The 15,278-nt window shown below is 35.4% G+C and overlaps 1 protein-coding gene across 1 annotated transcript in view; it reads right to left on the bottom strand.

The window, feature by feature from the left end:
• The window catches only part of LOC138698243 (E3 ubiquitin-protein ligase siah-1-like), a 78,240-nt gene that overhangs the window by 37,018 nt on the left and 25,944 nt on the right, over positions 1-15,278 (bottom strand). The gene's annotated exons all lie outside the window — the stretch shown is intronic.

Here is a 15,278-nt window from a genome sequence, read left to right as displayed (position 1 = left end):
GTAGCTGTCAGGACGTTGGACTTGAGAAGAATTAGGGACGTCATATTTATGTGATAATTAGAACATGAAATTTATGTAATTATAATTAGTCTATATAATTATATATTCTACTCCTATATAGCTAAGAGAAAAACAAAAATGTCGCCAGATCACACTAAAATGATCCTTATTATGAATTTTTAAGTTTCATGTTTTTACTTTTTTTAATGTAAATTACATATTTTGATGTATAACTATATTATTAACCCTTAAGCAGTCGCGCCTAACTATGTTACATTAAAAGTCGTGCTGGGTGTTGCTGACATCCAAAATGTAATGGGTTCTTAGGGCTATTTTTTAGTGAACAATTAAAATGTCACTCTTTTTTTATTTATACAACTATATGAAATACTTTATAGCTGGCGCAAGGAATGATTACCGAAAAGCAATGGTGGCGTTGCTGTCTGTTTTGACGTGTGTATGTAGGCACGCCGAGGGAGCGAAAAGTGCGGGGCGATGGATGTACTGTTTCTTCCAAGAAGATGAACAAATGAGGACATCGCTGTGGAAATAAAGAACTTAGCAAGAGAAAAACTCGAATCTAATTATACCCGCAACATATGTTTACGAACTAAATAAAAATACCGTGCGATACAAGACACGTATTCACATTCAATGGAACAAACTAAAGTCATAATGTAACTATCAGAACGCAAGACTGATTCTATCAATGCTATTTCTCTTCCGACTGTACCCTTGAATATCATTCAAGCTATCTCGGGAGCTTTCCTGTCGCCCGCTTTTCCTTACCGCATTGTTTCATTCGCATTCCTTCCGTCAGTATTCCCTGCTTGCGAAACCTATAACATCTATCACAATGTTATAATTAATGTACAATAATGGTAATATTTCAATATTGGTTCACATGTAATATTCGAACGTCTATTCACTCTTAATCACGATTTACCTTTTATCTTCCTTTCCAGACCACTTTCTTGATTTTTCTCTGCGCACAGTCACTATTTATTATCGCCGCGTTCTCATGGTTAACATGCCGGAATCATACAATAACGTGCGGTGTGCTTTTAAAACATAATTTTGCCGACCGATTGTTGCTCTGTAGGTTTCACTCTACACGTTGTCACGTCTACTTCCTCGATAAGAATAAGCACTAGTTTGTTACATTGTTAAATTACTATTATTATTATTATTTCATATACGAGTACGTTGACATTCTTAACTCTTAATAATAATTTTTAATCACATACCTTAATGTTCGTCCTCCGCACATGACATTGCAACCTCGGTTTTAGTCAACGTGGATTAGACAAGTAGGTGTCATTTAATAATGGAAGCAGCTTATTGGTTGCAATATTGAAATTGAGGCGAGTGATTGGAGCGGCGACATAAGAAATTGAAAACAATAATGCAATTAAATTTCAAAGACCTGCCGAATGTTAACCATGAGAGCGCGGCGATTATAACATCCATTGTTATTATTTGTACTCAAATATGGTCAGTTTAGTCACTTTCACTATTTATAATAGAACCATTGTTGCAACACTTTGTCAGTCCCCACATCACTTAAACCGTTATTAATTTGAGTATGCGAATTCCGATTTCGAACATGTTTACGGTTATTGTTGCCTTACCAAAATTCTAAGAAATGATTGAAAGTTTCAGAAGTACGGGCTTTAACAGTGTTGCCAATTCAGCGGTTTTCCCGGTAGCTCTGACATTTTTCTGTGTTAGTTTAGCGAGTAAAATTGATGAATTTTGTATTGCTGATATATGGATTTAGCGGATATTTTTAGCACTCACAGCGGGATAATAACATCATTTTACATTGACAATATGTCCGCCGTGTTAGCTCTGTGGTAGCGTGTCTGCCTACAGACTAGCCGACCCGGGTTCGACCCCCGGTGGGTCTGCCTCGGGACTAGGAGAGGTGGCGGTGCACAACTTCTAATCACTAAATTGTGCACTAATATGCCTGGGTTAAAACCCAAATCTTTCCGCAGTGCATATGAAGGGAAGGCATATTATGTCACTATTGATAGCGATTCGTCCGTCGGATGGGGGCGTTAAGCCTGGCGGCCCCCTTGGAGATATTCGACAGGAGTAGCCTACGTGCTCCCTTCCTCAACATCATCATCCTCACCATCATCCCTACACTACACGTACACGAACACTTAACATACACTAACTCTAGTACAGACCGATTATTTAGTCCAGACAGCTCAGCGACGCGAAAGAGGGGAAGTAATAGGAGGAGTGGGGAGAGTTCCGGAGTAGAGATAAGGGCGAGCGGTCGGTAATAATAACCCAAACACCTCTTGGCGTAACTAAATGGACTCGCCTGTCCCAGGCGCACATCTCCGGCGACTGTCAGGACTAAATAATCGTACTATACACGACATTCCTCTTCAAAGGTACCCATCATGCAAAACGTGGCCCGCCGAAGTGGTGTGCAATTTGAAAATGGGTCACAGTCCTGCCTTCTATCCGCAGTATGCGGAACCCGAATCACGCAAGTGAAGTGGGTAGGCATTAGACACACACACACTCACATATATACACACATTGACAATATAGCAATTTAGCGGTTTCTGCAATGTTTCATAGCTGGTTTTTAAGAATGGAGTTGGCAACACTGCGGGCTTACTCAATATGTATTGAGTCCGTATATGTGACTGGGGTGTTCACAACACCTCACGCGACTACCAAACATATTTAACATATTTTGAAGTATAGCGCATTTGCCTATTGCCTATTATGAAAAGAATAACACAAATAAATGTACTTTTTTACCATTTTAACCTCGATCTCCTCAATTAATACGTTTTTGAGAATTTGACTGGGCACGAGATGGGTCCCTACACTTAGGCACAATTTAGCCCATCGTGATTCTCCAAGTCCGACAGGTGGCCTGGGTGGCATTCGCGAATCCGACGGTGACAGATGAGCCATCCTGCCTCAGCCCCTGATGGAGCCAGGTCCCGTCCGCATACGAGTAGCCTGATGAGTCCCAGGGGACCGGAGCCCCAAGCCCTTCCTATATCAGCATCGGAAAAAACCCTCTGCAACGTCTGCTTCGTCCACTACAAATTTCATCACGACCTGGCCGGGGATCGAACCCGAGCCATCAGGATGGCAGGCCAGCGCGCTAGCACTGTAGCCACAGACGCGGCTCGCTTTTGGGGATTGTTCATACCGCCTGTCCCTCTGTCTCTCGTGCAAGTACCAATCAAACTTACATATTATTTTTGCGTCAGAGTAGATTTATATTCTGAAAATTGAAGAATGGATATCCTTTAACCATGTTGATATTGTGTAGGTTATATCCTTCAGTGCTTGGAGAATAACGGTCAATAATATTCTTTTTAAGAAACAAATCCAAATGCGACCACCTCTGTGGTGTAGGGGTCAGCATGCTGGTCTCTTACGCAAAGGGCCCAGGTTCGATTCCCCGTCGGGTTTAATTTCACGGTTTTTCCTCAACCGTAAGACAAATGCAAGGAAATTCGGGCCACAATATCCCTGAATATCACAGGCCTCATTCATCACCGAAATCATATCCATAACAAATCAGTAATACATAATTATACAGTCGCCATCTAGTTCACAACTATAGAACCAGTCTCAACAGTAGTACACAGGCCTTCGGATTTCAACCAAAGATTAACTTGCGATATGACCAAAGATGTTAAAACGTGTATAAAAACAGCGGGAGAGAGAAAAAAAATCCAAATGCTAACGGTGTTTTCCACTGTATAGTTAGGTATTTGTAAGTGAGTCTGATTACTTTTTATTAGGCCTATCATGAATAATTATTCGTAGATACATAGGGGTACTAAAATTTTTTTTAAGAATATTTGTTACATAAATTTGACATATTAACTCAACAATAGTAGAATTAATACAAATTACCACTTCATATGTAAATATCTGACTTTTATATAATAGAATATCGGTTTCCCGCATTAACGTTCACCGACACGACAATTGAGGGCCCCGGCATTTGCCTGAACTATGTTTCCGTCGCGTGTACTGAACATGTTCAATTATTTATTGACTTGTCCTTTTTAACCACCAACGCTGGCCCAACGCTATATGCTAGTGGACTCTCTCAAATCGAAGTCGCAGGATCACGTTTCCTTTTGAGTACATTGTATGTTTGGTGTCGAAACTTTTCGTCTTTTCGTTGTCGTTTGTCTAGTAAATTCTGTTCATTAGTGTTACCGGTTATAGTTTAACTGCACAATGGACAAGTACAGACATAAGTCGGGAGCTGAGAAGCACAAGAAGAGACAGAAAAAATTGGAAGATATTAATATGGGTGCTAGACTGCGTGAAAAATATTATGAAGACATTAACAAAGAGATCAGTGATGAGCCAAACTCTTTAAAATCAATTCATGCCTCTAATTTAGGGCCAACCCCACTGAAACCTATGAATCTCCTAAGTCGTCTGAGGGAATTGAAATTGGACAGTTTATTTCCAAATATTTGTATAACCATTAGAATATTCTGTACAATTCCTGTGACAGTTGCTGATGCTGAAAGATTCTTCAGCAAAATGAAGGAAATAAAAAATGTATTCAGATAAAGAATGTGTCAAGAACGACTGAGTAACCTTAGTCTGGAAAGTGATCTTGCTAGGTCTTTAAATTTTGATGACATAATTGATGATTTTGCATCAGTAAAGTCAAGGAGAGTTGTCTGTTGATGTTGGGCTGCAAGTTAGAAAATACAGGTGTTTAAGAATAATGTTTTATGAATATAATATATTGTGCTAATGTGAAGTTTTGCTAAAAGTTTTCAACGTATATTTTCAAGTTCGTATCTGTGTATGGGGTTATCTTTTTATTTATTTTGCAAATAATTATTATGGTTAGAATAACTGGTAACTTGTAATTGTTACTTTTTTGAACAGGGGTCCGAGTACAGTATTGCATAGGCACCCATAAATTCTGTCGGCGGCCCTGTTTGTACTGCTACTAATTGTGCCTTTAAAAAATCAACCGATAATAATTGATGTGCAAGGAAGGTGAATTGTTCATTATCGTCCTGTTCATTTTATTTTGTTTTTGTTCCATTTTGTGGGCATAGAATTTTGTTTCCACTTTCTTGCATACCTATATAGTTGTCACTAAAAATGTAAGGACAGACAGAAAGAATACAATAACATTAAAATTAGATGAATGTGACAACCAATGGGTCTCACAAAATCAATAGTTTTAGGTTCTCTTTTCTTACAACAGAGTAATCGTAAAATAAATTAGTCCATTTAATAATGCTTAGATTTTAAAGTTACATACACATAGACACATATATAGGTCTATATATTTCACACACATATTTTGCCAATTTTGGCTGCATATTGATGCACATCACTACTCACTTTCATATTATATAAGATCTCTGGCATCATAAATTACAACTACTGTGATTTTTCTTTCAATGAATATTACCGTGGATAAAAATTAATTTCATTTAAGAAAGTTCAGCACTAACAGGTGAAAATATTAAAGTAACTTTTTATAAATAGTTATTTTTCCATCTAAATTTTGAACTTTCATGTTCACAATAAAATACATGTAAAACATGGATCAAGCCATACTTTTCATGAAACATATGAGTATTTAGTCACTTTTACAGAATTCTGACTGCAGCATGCGATTTTCACAAAGTCCGAGCTCTACTTGCCAGAACTCTAATCAACATACAGTTTCCACTTATTAAAACAGTATAAATCAATATTGTTCAGAGACCTTACATTTCATATAACTCAGACTCGGTTATCTCACATAAAAATATTTCGTCGTTGTTTCTGCAATAACTCTTATGTGCAAAATATAAAATTGTTCAGTAGGAAGAAAAAACACATTTATTCATCCTATGGGAGCCGTACATAAGAGACTGTGAATTCTTACATTTTCGAAACAAAGAAATATAATTACATATAGGAGATTTTATTATTTGCTGTATCACTATTTAAGTTATTCAATAGAGCAAAAATCTGTAAATATGTCACATAGGAGTTATTGGGAACAACGACGATTTGTATAAAATGAAGGCTTAAAATTTACATATAAAATTGTACAGACAGGAGCTCAGTTTTAAACAACTATTAAATATTATACTTAAGCTAAAATCTGCTTTAATTAAAATTACTTCCTGCTGAGAAAATAACTTCAGTATTATTTTCTTCACAAATGAGCAGGCTACATATAAAAAAAAAACCTCACACCCAGGTGCAAACAGAATATAATAAAACATCTGAGTGTTTGTTGTTTCTACGTCTTACAAAAAATAAACCGTACATCCAGGTGCAAACAGAACATAACAAAACATCTTAGTCTTTGTGTAATATTTCTACGTCTTATATAAGAGAAACCGTAGCCTACACCCAGGTGCAGACAGAATAGGTTACAATAAAATATCTGAGTGTTTGTGTAATATTTCTACGTCTTATGAAAAAGAAACCGTACACCCAGGTGCAAACAGAACATAATAAAACATCTGAATGTTTGTGTGATATTTCTACATCTTGTAAAAAAGAAACCGTACATCCAGGTGCAAAGACATCATAATAAAACATCTGAGTGTTTGTGTAATATTTCTACGTCTTATAAAAAACTGTACATCCAGGTGCAAACAGTACATAATAAAACATCTGAGTGTTTGTGTGATATTTCTACGTCTTATAATAAACTGTACATCCAGGTGCAAACGGAACATAATAAAACATCTGAGTGTTTCTGTGATATTTCAAAATCTTATAAAAAAAAAAAGAAACTGTACATCCAGGTGCAAACAGAACATAATAAAACATCTGACTGTTTGTGTGATATTTCTACGTCTTATAAAAAAGAAACCGTACATCCTGGTGTAAACAGAACATAATAAAACATCTGAGTGTTTGTGTGATATTTCTAAGTCTTATAGAAAAGAACCGTACAGTCATGTACAAACAGAACATAACAAAACATCTGAGTGTGTAATATTTCTACGTCTTATAAAAAAGAAACCATAATCTACACCCAGATGCAAACAGAATAGGCTACAATAAAACATCTGAGTGTTTGTGTAATATTTCTACGTCTTATAAAAAAGAAACCGTACATCCAGGTGCAAACAGAACATAACAGAACATCTGAGTGTTTGTGTAATATTTCTACGTCTCATAAAAAAAGAAACCGTACATCCAGGTGCAAACAGAACATAACAAAAAATCTGAGTATTTGTGTAATATTTCTATGTCTTATAAAAAAGATTTGTCTGCGAGGGTGGATGGAAGGCGAGGTAAACATAAGGGACGAATTTGTCACTTGAATTGTGAATAGTGTTGCATTCATAAAAGAACGGGACGATCTCAGAAGAGCAACACTTAATGTTGTTAGCAGAGCGAGAAAGTGTGCTGAAGCCGGTGGTGGAATTTTTAACCATCTTTTTGAACTGTTGAAATGTATTAATGCCATCTAAATAAGCAATAAATGTAATCACTAACCCATTTGTCTTTCCTTCTTGCCATATCTTGTAAGACTTGTTATGCGTAACATTCGAACAGCTGTATCTCCACAGAAATGGAAAATTCTGCATGTTTATATGACCTGTTTTACTCGAATAATCCATACAACTACTCTCCGAATCATATTTTCTATTACCCCCTGAATGATTATGTATAGGTAACGATTATCCTACGCTACAACTAGGAATGTTATTACCGAATATTCTGTCCATCATAATTTGTTTCAATTATTTCTTATTGTCATTTATCTTTCTATTTTCTTTTTTACCATAACCACCATATTCTTCTTCTCATTGTTTGTCCCCTCTTCTTCTTCATCTTCTTCTGAAACTTCTCTTACTTCTAATATACTCTCAGTTCCTCCCCAACATGCTTCCCGTTTCCATAAGTTGCCTCATTTTTCATTTTCTTCTTATGCCTTTAATCACATCACAAATTATTAAAGGTGACCATGAAGAAGTATGGGAAGTATGGAGGTAGAGCTTTAACCTTTCTTGATCTCGGTACTAGAATGAGCTGTTGCACTTTGTAACTCATTACAGGCCCCGAAAGGTCCTTAGGGTCGCAGAAAGTTAAAGCTTCCTCCTCACGAGACAATCGACACTGAGTAGCAGTAGGGATATCAGATCTACACACTGTCATCTTTATTTACTTACTTAGGCTTTTAGAGAACCCGGAGGTTCATTGTCGTCTTTACATAAGCCTGCCATCGGTCCCTATCCTGAGCAAGATTAATCCTAATCCAGTCTCTACCATCATATCCCACCTCCCTCAAATCCATTTTAATATTAGCCATCTTTACTCCAAGAAAATTATACTTTGAAGTCAAGCCACTGAAGTTATCTACGAACGGTCTATGTTACTTTACAATGATCTTTGAATAGTTGTATCGTGGACCATAGTTGTGTTCCAGGACCATAGTTATGAGAAATGACGGTTAGAAAATAATAGTTGAATAAACACACGGGTCATATGCGTCCAGAGGATTACAAATAGACAATCCATGATTCTATCGAAAATTGAACTGGCGAAGTTCTGTTTTACAGCGCAACGTCTTAAACGTGACGCCATAGCGCTTCTCCAATAAAATGTTAGTAGCCCTATTATTATATTATTTATGTTACAGTGAATCAAGACGTAATTTATTCACTATCGGACTGTGTGACTAAAGTTGATTAGTTTTCGGGTATGGATAAAAACATCTTGATTCACCTGTACCATATATTTTTTCAACGCCGAGAAAGAAAGTAAAAATCTTCCAGTTTTTAGTTAAAATTAAAAATTTTCCACTTCACTCACTTGTGATTAAAGCAAAATTTTATCCACCCTTATTGTTAAAGCGTTGCTTTAGTAACGAGATATCAGTTATTACATACTCCTTTATTCACTTGTTATTAAAGTAACATTTTCCTAGTCGCCTGATACTGTTTTAAGTCATTTTTACAATCTCTTTTTCTGGCAAGTCACCAGAACCTTTTACAAAAGTTGGCCTACACGACAAAACTGGCTAAGAATTTCGCACACAACATGCTACTTTCTTGGGTGATATGCTTCCGACGAAATGTCTTCAAACAAGAGGTTTAAATATTACATTCAACCTCCAGCAGACATCTCTGCATTTCCGAAAATTTTCATCTTCAATGACAAAACTACAAGAAGCTTCTGGGGCTTTGTTGATATCTTTTATATCTCGTGTAAGATCAAATAATACCTTGAATTACTTTCATGTCCCATTTTCTTCAACAATTCTCTCTCACAATATTTCTTATTTAATATCAATAGTTAATCGTACAGTATCTCTACCGGTGGTAGTACGGAATGTTCTTTTCGTCCAACCATGTTTGATGATTATTTAGGCTTTTATTGTTCTGCGTAGAAAATCCATTAATTCAAGTTGAAAAAAAAAAAACAATTCTGTTCCTGCCAGCGCAAAAGAAATTGAAGTTGATTTCGTAATTCAGATATGGCGGATGCTATCAATAATGGTGTGCGAGTTTTCGATAACGCAGTTATGTTTAATTCAGACGGAAACCACTCGTGGTGCAAGTTTGTTTTTGGTGATAAACTGTACGAAAATGTTTGTGAGGGAAGTTTCTTGAAGGTGGGTAGTAAACTAATGAAAGTGAAGTGGGATATTGACAATAGAAAAACATTTATTAGTGCATAGGACATAGCCTATCTATCCTAGACAACTTGGCTCTTCTACCAGATACATTTCCTCAATTTTTGACCTAACACAATCTATTCCATTAATGCCACCACATTTTGAAGTTTGTTTACAGCCAGTAGGCCTACTTCAGCTGCCTCCCACTGCTATGCTAATAAGTTGTATAAAACAGACACAGATAGCCATTCTCAGGAACAGTGGCGTGCTGCTGCATCTCTTAAATGTTGGCATATATCGCAAACCAGTTCTAATTATGTGAATATTACTCTAGTATGAACACCACTGAAAACATAAATACAAAAATCAGGCGAATCAACCCGCACTTACATAATAGGGATGTAGGTAGAAGACGGAGTTTTAGTTGTCAGTACGACTAAAAAACGAGACGGCATTAACGGAATCCAGCGTACCAACTTCGAAACTAAATTCTTCCGCTAATACATCGAAAGTTTCAACCAACCATGCTAAAAGAAGATGTGAGATTGTACATTCACTAACAAGCGAAAGCACCGATGATTCTTGCAGTGACGAGGGTAGTTCAAGAGTGAAGGAGATCACGATGTAATTGAAGTAACCATACATACGATTAATTGAAGGTTTGGAATCTCTATTTACATTGATCAATACAAAGATGGGAAGTACAAACCCCGACTGAACGTCAGTGAACGTAAATAAATGCCTTAGCGAGTTAGACATGTGGGGGTTTCCTTCCAAATGATACGATAAACTACGCAATAGAATGCATCAATGCTAATTTACGTAAAAATAGAAGACTAAATGTTCTAAATCACCTCATTAATTATTGTCACCTTATACATTTTTCTTGTTTGTAAATTGTCAATAATCTTGAATAAGTCTCAAGATGTATAGGTATATTTATTTAATTATCATATCTAGAGAGCGGATGTTAATGACCTAAAAATAGCTGAAAATGGCCAATAAAATGCCCTTACATTTACATAAAAATGTCGTAAAAGTTAAATAAAAAGACCTTAAAAGTTAATAAATTAGACAGGGGACTGTATATGCACAGATAACAAACACAAAAGAGGTAAATGTGAGTACCCGATCGAACTCTGACCCTAGACCCTAACACGTGAAGGAGTGAAATTTATATGCATTCCTTGAGGTATTTAAAACAAAAACGTTTAATACAATTTTGCTCTTTTGTGCTTCCTTTTCTACAAATAATTTATTTTATTCCTTTGCGGAACAAAAACTTCCATTAGTTAGGATCAAATTTCTGCACATTTAAAGGACAAAACTGAAATTCAAAATAAATCAAAATCACTGTCTTGTTTCTGTTTTTCTTCTATAAAAATAGGCTACACAGTACAAATTTACACACAAAATGAAGGATAAATAACTTTAAAAAAAAATGTGTATTTTTTTATCTCATCAATTGAAAATGGTTCCTAAGAAATTTAAGTACCTGTACCGGCGATCCTAGATGTATCAATTTCCTTCGCCAATGCATTGAAATTGAGGTTCAGCTAGGGAATGCTACCTCCTTCCTAGGATCATTTCCTAACTCCATTTCCATGGATAAGACCTTTCTCATTTAATTCCTTCCTGCTTATTTAATTTCTTTTAGTATATTTCAGAAAAAATGTTAATTTAATTGTTTTACCCAACCCGATTAAAATGGTATAGCTTCAAAGTTTCATATTAAGTAAAAATTTAATTTTTATTGAGTACCGGGAGAGGAAAAAGAAGACGAGGCGAATATTGTTGTAAAATTGGTGGGAGTAATATTTTTGATTGTGTAATTGAAGGGTTCAGAGCCATAGTGGGCCAAGCGCTATATATTAAAAACGAAGAAAACAAGGGCTAAAGTTAAGTGATTACCATAATTCAATGAAACATACAGCAAATAATATAAAGTATGCACATTAAAACTAAATGACATGTCAGTCTTCTTTAAACTATGGTATTCAGTTAACTTTAAACCTTGCTTTCTCCGTTTTTAATAAATGGCGCTTAGCCCACTATGGCTCTGAACCCTTCAATTATACGTACAATATTAAAAATAACTCTTTGTGATCTATTTATAAGGTCCCTGATATTGTTAAAACATATACCTGTATTATTTGATGTTCTCCTAATAAATATTTATTCAGTAATAGAAATATTAATGCATTACAAACTGCGTGGCAGTATTATGTTTACATTCATTTATGCAATAGTTTATATTCAAAATGAAATGATGACTCCTATTAACCTAGCGATGCCGTATGCCGTAGGAGATAATAATTTTAAGTTGGCTGCCCCATAATTCCATGCAAACAATTTTAAGTGTCTGCTTAGTCTCATTGTTAATCGTTGTGATATAACAGGTTTCCATATCACACTCATATTTCAAGTGATACCACAGTCTAGTACATACAGTCACGAAGCTTGGGGTGATTTTTTGCATTTCTCGCGATACAATGCTTCAAGCGGTTAGCAACTGAGAGTACTAGGAACAATATATTGTGCGATAATAGCGATCCTAGTGGCTAGCAACTAAAGTTCAACTGTCATTGGACGCATATTCCCTATGTATTGAGCTTCGTGACTGTATGTATTAGACTGTGGTGATACTATTAGTATTACATATGGCATGATCTGTGTGAAGCAAAAAGTGCCTGTGCTATTTTCGAAAATTTTAATTACAATTAAATTTATTTTTACAATTTTATGATTTTTATATGACTGTTTGTCTGTAATGTTGCAATAATTATGCGACTAATAACAACTCTACTTCTTTTTATTTATGGAAGCAGCATTGAAGTAAATCTGCGTGATGCCGTTTGGCACCTCTAGGCTTTTATGTTCGAAATAGTAGTAATATAAAGGGATAAAGCAAATTCGTTTGCGAAGTTGACATTTATTTCCATTTTTCTGTCGTTTGGCCCTAACTGGCGGCCCTCTATGTATTTTAGGGGAATAACTCTTGAAGAAGCTCTTCGTATTGTTGATGAAAATGAAAGTGATATTCAACAAATAATGAAGAAATTCAAGGTCTATCGGATACAGGAAGCTGTCGGCGAGTTGATATATTAGCCTTTAACAACACAACAGGCTATATAATTGATCCTACTATCCGTTTCGAATTGAATAGAACTCAACCGGAAGATGTCAACAATGAATCAAATTTATGGTTCAACTGTTCCTTATTATTTAAATATGTATAAGTTACAATCTATTGAAATTATTGGATTATTAGTGGATGCTAGAAGCACGATTACAAAAAACATTTATTAATTTCTGTAAAGAGTTCAATCTTGAATCCTCTTTGGCCAAGACTGTTTCTTTGACAGCTCTAAAATATTCAGTATATCTTCTGAGAAATCATATATATAAAGTAAATTAATAGCACAACAATAATATCGTCAAATGGGCGAACTTGGAACAGTGTTTTAACTGGGAACATTATCATGGAGTATTTTCGTTTTGTCACTGTAACACCAAACTGTAACAGAACCAATGGGAACAAAGTAACAAGTGATGATTATGTTGCCACTGTGACAAAACGAAAATACCCTATGATAATGTTCCAAGTTTGCCCATTTGACGGTAATTATATTTCTCAAGAAGATTGTGCGCATTTACTAATACTTGTATATTTGATATACTTTGTCCTTCAGGGCAACCTCTATTTTAGGGAAACTTTGTTTAAATTAAATTATGGAACTTCCAGATGCTGAAGTTATAACATATGACGATTCAGGTGGTGAGGATGATGGTGGTTTACTTGATTGTAAATGGAAAACATTGTACTCATCGATTTGCATTTTCCAAAAACAATCCAGATCCTCAAGCAAGTTATGAAGAAATAAGGGTATTCATGGGTATACTAATCCTGAGCGGATATACTATTTTACCTGGGAAACTCATATATTGGGATTTCTCTACAGACAACAGAAATGAAATAGTAGTAAACAGTATGAAGACAAAATGTCGAAATTGCAACCCCTATTGTATGCCATGAAACTCAAGTTTTCAGAGAATTTTCGGAGAAAAATATTGATGGCCACTATTTTCTTAAAATATTGGTGCGGCAATCCGCATTGCATGGATTTTACTAAAGAATTCAAGCTTACAACTAAAACAGCTAAGGTTTAGGAGAGATATCGTTCAGACATATCTGGTCAGGCACGGAACTCCACCAGAAGATCTGGAAGATCACCAGGGGCTCTCTGCACAGGAAAAAACTCAAGGGTGTCAGAAATATCAGATATTATAGGCTTGATCATTTTGTCGCCCCAACCAAGTATAAGAAGATGCCCCGTTGTGCATACGAATGTTTCAAAAGCCAGACTATGTTCCAATGCTAGAATTGTGATGTTGGACTATGCATTCAGTGCTTTGTTCAGTTCAATTCAAAATTAAAATAATAATCATTTTACGTTCTGTTAATTTTTTCTTCAATTATTTTATATTGTATTGCATTATTTTCATTTTCCTACAAAAGCTCCATGTAGGGATACAATGCTAACATAAGAGCCTAGTGGTGCCATATGACATCAGCCATTTTTTGCGAAGTGTGCCATGTTCAGTCGAAATGTCTGTATTTGTGATGTTATTAAGAACAAATATAGTTGAATAAAGCAAAGATTTTTTAAAATTCTAATAAAAATTAATTCAAGCTTCGCAGGGTTTTAATGAAACCACGAATAAAGTTATATCACAGTCTAGTATATACAGTCACGAAGCTCAATACGTAGTAAATATGCATCCATAGATAGTAGCTAACCACTAGGATCGCTACTATCGCCTCATTACAGACAATGCAAAATAGTACCGGCACAGTCTATTGTTCCTAGTAGCCTCAACAACTCAAGCTTCGTGACTGTATATGCTAGACTGTGGTTATATTTTATCCCACTGCAAACATTGACACTCTACATCGTCCTAAAACAGGACTTTTTCAACATAACAATACTGATCAGAAGTTATATTTTCAAACCCTTAACTTTTTCTACTGTGCTCCCCGTCTCACCCATCCTGTTGCTCTCTTTTGATATAAAATAAATTTTAAACAACTTCCGAGCTTGCGAGCCGAGAGCTGAACAATAGTAGTGGATAAAATCTACCCTCGCAACATTCTTTGTCAGTTTATCGGATTACTATGACCACCAACTCAAGGTCAGTTTTCTTAGCAAACAAAATATTAATCAATGAAAATGCAGCAACTATGTTTTTTTATATAACAGAGCTGTAAAATAAAACGAATAATTTTAAAATGCTGTAAAAATCAATAAGAATTGAATAAATTATTTTTATTAACACCAAAAAAAAATATCTATCGGGACAAAAATGTCAAAAAGTTACAAAAAAAATGTAACACAAAAATTGCATATTTTGTTTTGTTATATCATAAAACGAATTACTGTTTTAAAGGGCATCGTTTAAAACGTAAAAGGAAAAATGATATCACATCAACATTCGTTCTATAATCGTATCATATAATAGGTATAACAAATACCAACACGCATTAACAACAGCTTGTTCTACTGGCAAGAGAAAAGGGTACTACCAGCAGGACGCAAAACTAGTGTCCTGCCGGTAGAAAAAGTCCTGATGGCTGGACAGCATATGGAAAGTAATTTTTAAG

The sequence above is a fragment of the Periplaneta americana genome, chromosome 4, assembly GCF_040183065.1.
Source record: "Periplaneta americana isolate PAMFEO1 chromosome 4, P.americana_PAMFEO1_priV1, whole genome shotgun sequence".
Lineage (NCBI taxonomy): Eukaryota > Metazoa > Arthropoda > Insecta > Blattodea > Blattidae > Periplaneta > Periplaneta americana.
Note: the sequence above shows the minus strand (reverse complement) of the source record. Positions and strands in the feature narration are given on the sequence as shown.